Source organism: Otolemur garnettii, unplaced genomic scaffold, assembly GCF_000181295.1.
Source record: "Otolemur garnettii isolate 467f Iridium unplaced genomic scaffold, OtoGar3 scaffold00010, whole genome shotgun sequence".
In the NCBI taxonomy this organism is placed as follows: domain Eukaryota; kingdom Metazoa; phylum Chordata; class Mammalia; order Primates; family Galagidae; genus Otolemur; species Otolemur garnettii.
The window spans coordinates 24,623,506-24,628,680 of NW_003852405.1; positions in this window are offsets into that span (position 1 = coordinate 24,623,506).

The window sequence follows — 5,175 nt, forward strand, 5'->3', positions numbered from 1 at the left end:
GGAGGAAACTGGCTAAAAGCAAAGGACATGGTAGTCTACTAAGATCCTCCCAACCGGCCACTGTGTCTTGGGGCTGTCAGGGAGAGAGTGACATTCTGAGGGAGAGTCAGTCCCAGAGATACAGGAGACTGAGGGACAAACCTCTGGTGAAGCTGCGACAGGCGGGGACAGAACATGACTCTGAGGAACATGCGCTTGGGCCAACTCAGCAGCAAAAGTCATCCTTCCCCATGTCCCATGTTGTAAATTAGAGCAGGTAACATTTGCTGGGAGGAGGCTGACACTTGGGTTGCATGTTGTGACGTGATAAAAGCAATCACAAGACCAGTCTGATGTGAAAAGATAAATCTAAGTGCATATGTTAGCAATGATTATGGGTGACGGGGAGATGAGATGTTTTTGTTTGCTTTTTCCGCTATTGTGCATTTTCTAATATCATTATGATTTATAAGTACGACTTTCTATGATAGAAAAATGCTATTAAAAAGTAATTATAGATACACAATCATAGGCATGGCACTGAGTTCTTTAAAGATCATCACAGTTAGCAAGAAACATACTGTCTTTTAGACACCAAAGACGTTTGTGCCAAAGGTCTGCTCCACCACCTACTGATTTTTTACTTAGGGTGAATTGTTTCAACTCTCCTTGCCTCAGATTCTTCTGCTATAAGATCAGGAGAGTATTCGTTTCTCCTATATAGGATTTCAAAAAAATTAAGTAACCCATGTAAAGCACTTACACCAGGACCCGGCATACAGTAAGTGATTGGTGAAAGTTGGCTACAATTGCTTAATTCTCCTAGTGACCCTAAAGAAAATAAAGACGCAGGAAAGTTTTGGTCTCTTGTCGAAGGTCACAAGGCCAGTGAAATACTGAGATCAAGATTTGAATACCGCTATTGGCACAAGATTCAGGGCTCTGCCAAATACTGTATTGCTACTATTGGTGAAAGGCACTCATGATTACGGGAGTGATTCTATGGCCATCTTACTAAAGTAGAAACATCCTTTTAATTACTTCCTCTCTCCCTGCTTTTCTCCTCTTTCCCTTACCCTTGAAATCTCTCTCTGAATCTCTCTCTCTTCTCCCCATCTTTCTTTTTCCAATTTTTCTTCTTTTTAATTCTCTAGTCCAAAACGATGGGAATATAGACACAGAGGATGATGCCATTGATGTTATGTTAGATTAAGATGATCCATTTTTTAAAATATACACAAAGGACAGTGTGTTAAACAAATAGAGTCTTATTTTTCCCTCATATAAAAGTCCAGTGGGGTGTACTACACAGGGGATGAAGCAACTCCACCACTCTCCACACACGGCTTTTGAAGTTGCTCTGGGAGCCACCATTTCTTAGCAGACAGGAAGAGAGATGGGGAAAAGAGCCCAGGGCAGGTCTACTGGAAGAGATAATTAAAAAGGTGTGCATGTCACTCCTGTGCTCATCACCGTGATCCAGAAGGCCGAGCCTAGCTACAAAAAGAGGGTGGGAGAGAGAGTTTGTAGGTTCTATTGCTAGATAGTGAAGAAGAGGTCAGACCTAGAAGGGGCAGTTTCAGACTCACCCATTAGGAGTGCAGCAAGCACAAGAAAAGATTGCTAATATCTCTGAATCCTCTGACCGGTGGTAGAAAGATCCACCGCCACTGTGGCAAGGATTTATCACAGATTTTGCTGCTGATCATCACCATATTTATGAAACCAGCACCTTTCTTGTATTACAATGGGTGATTCCCTTCCCATTTCAGTACTACCCATGGGAACAGTGCCCCCAGAGTTGTGCGCGGGAGCAGCACTGGGAGAATGACTTTGTGTAAAATCGCACTTAAGTTCACAGTTCCACTGAATGATAACACAGCGAACAGCTTGATGAAACCTGCCAATGCTTTATGTTTTGGAGGACAGGAGTAGGGATGTTACTGAGATGTCGTCAACCCAGCCGTTCAGCCCTCTTTGACGGTTCTCATGAGAAATTTCTCCTAGGCCTCCGTGGTGTTCAAATCTTCTTTCTGGTGGTTGGTTCTCCTCTAGAACAAAGTGTAAATCATGTAATTGCTGTGTTTTGGTTACTCGGAAACTCCGAGTGTATTCCACGGGCTTCTTTTATAAATGCCGGGGTGTTGATTCCTTTCTCTTATTAGTTTACATTATTTTCCTTCAGTCTGATTTATTCACCTTTTCACGCGTTTCTAATTCACCTGCAGGAATGACACGTGTACATGGACAGACAAGCAAATGCTGGAAGCTTCACCGCAGTATGGCACTCGAATCCTGTGACATTCATTCATTACATAATTGCTTATAGAAATGGACATGGGGGATTTTAGTTTTAACTCTAACTTTTAAGATAACAAAATTCATTAGTAAGTTCCATCATTCTCTGATAAGAAGACGTAAGTGTAAAACTGTGAGTTGGTGAACTGCAAAGTTACTTTTACGTTGGAACAACTGCCATCAATTTAACTCGTGCTTAATTAGGAAAAGGTACTGCTTACATACAGCAGTCCATCTTCAGTAGACTCGGAAAGTAAAAAGGATTTTGCTTATGATAGAAAACCGAAATGCCCATGGTGACTCTAACATTGTCTTTTAATCGTAAGGGTGAAAAGAGATAGATCACTTGAGGGGAAGACTTGTGGCTCACAATGCAAGTTTAAACACCTTCCCTGTGATTACTTATACCTCTGGCAGAAAAATCTTTTCTGACCCTATGGGTCTTTGCCACGGTTTAAGCCAATCGGGACTTTTTGGAATGGTAGATAATCAATTTAGCCTGATTAAATGTGGTTCCCATCTTAAATTATGCAAAATGTAAGGACCCACGGGTCGAAACTGAGGTAGAATGGAGACCCGTAGGCGTTCTAGCAGTTAAGCCGTGGAGAGCTATGGAGACCGTGCTATGGGAATATGATTTTTAGTTGAATTGCTTTGAATAATTCTCCTTGCTTAAAAGCAAATGATGATGCAGGCTGCTGAAGTCCAAAGAAGAAAAATAGTTTAATGATTTAGATTATGAACCTCAGTATGAAAAAACCTGAAATGTAAAGCCCCTTCAGTCGATAACAGGACAGTTTGTAAACCACTTAAGGCTGTGATAAAATCCTACTTGACTGGCCCACGAGCAGATGTGACAAGTTGAATTTATTTCCTCTCTTACCAGGAAGCTTTGCAGGAAACTCTTAACATATGGTGCTTTTCGCTTCCATCTAGAGCTATAAATGTTATTGGAAAAGGACGTTCCCAAGTGCAGTGAGTTTCTGACGTCTCTGCCAAATGGAGTCCAAATGATCCTTCTGTGGTTCTGAATTCCCCGAGTTCTTAGGAGTTGGCAACCAAGGGTCTCTGATCTAAACTCAGCTCACTAATTTAATTATTTTATTATAGATTTGTGGAAGCTCTTTCAGACCAGTGACTTAGCATCTGTAGTGTATCTGGCTACACAGGAAGCACAAGTTAGAAGGGTGTAAATATTTTGTTTCTTAACTGCTTTTATTTGAAAACTTGAAAATCATTGCACACAGAGACCAGGCACCACACACTGAACACAAAAGAATGTGAAATTGAGAGAAATCCAATTTGCAGTCAAACCTTTTCACGTTGCGAGCACTTCCTGTCTTACCTGGAGACACCGTCTACCCCTACGTAGGGGTACAATAGCAAATGCTCGCAGGAATTAGCAATAATCCAAAAGTGAAATGCTGTTCAGGAAAAACCACTGACCACCTTAAGTATAGTTCATATGACTTCACAGAGTGCTGAATAGGCACCATGGGACATGCCCTTTTTTAATGTGTTTTCAGAGCATTTCATTTTTAATAAATTAAAAGGACAAAATTGAGGCTTTGACCATTAGAAGTTTGCTGCTAGCTGAAGGAACACGATGGAGGCTAAATTGAAACGGATGGTGAAACCAACCAGTCTATATTTTCTGTGCAGTGAACTATGTGGAAATGTCATTCGATTTAATATAGAAAATACATTAAAGTGAAAAGTTCTGAAAATTGACATTTTTTGAAGTTGTGTTAAGTGAATAAGTATTATATAATTCTGTACTGATTAGTGAGGCATATATGCATTTATAAATTATGAACACATATGTTCAGTATTTTATAACATTTTAATAATATTTTAACAGCTTATTAAATAATTCATAGTCATAAATATCAGGGATTTTAATATATTTTGAAGTTTCAAAACACATGAAATGAGCCCTAAAAACTCAAGTTCAATATATGTGTGTATATATTCATATGTATTACTGTGTACAAGTAAATACTTGTCATACTGTATATAAGGCTTTTAGATATAATTTTTCAGAAAAATCACATACATACTAAGCTATAGCTCTTATGCTGTAATAAAAACATTTTGAAAATTTAATTGAATCTATATTTCAATAGGTGTCTTGAAAACCGGAATCATCATTTGAGTATATAAACTCAAAGTAGGTATCAACAAAATAAAGGGGAAAATATATAATAAACCAAATAACTACACATTTAAAAACTTTCCATGACAAAATCAAATAAATCAATCAATGTAACCTAATTTACCATAGAAAATATTTTACAAATTATCTTACAGAGGTTCTACTGGACATTGACAACCACCTAAGGGGCTGTAACAAACTGGTCAATACATAGAAGTGGTCAACATAGGGAACTAGGCCTGCTGTACTGATGGGTACATGTGGTTGATGTCTGATCTATGAAATTACAGCAACTTAAGGAGGTGGTCAATGTAGGGAGGTGGTCAACTATGGAGGTTCTACTATATATATCTTCACTATAAAAATAAAGGAAAGAAAGAAAAAGAAAATTCTTATTTTGCTAATTCTTAATATTTAAGAATAAATAACCCCCTTCAATTACTTATTATCCTTATTTAAGGACGTCAACTTCCTCTTTTCTTCAATGTATTATATATCTATCCTCAGGTTCATTTTATCACTCTATTGTGAAATACATTTCTTAATTAGCATAGCACTTTCTAGAAATGCTTAGAAAATATTCTCTTTTTCCCATCAGTACTTACATTTCACAGGAGACTATACTCTTAACTTTTATTATTGTGAGCATTAGAATTATTTTTTGAAAGACAAGCCCCCTAGGCTCGGCGCCTGTAGCTCAAGTGGCTAAGGCGCCAGCCACATACACCTAAGGTGGTGGGTTT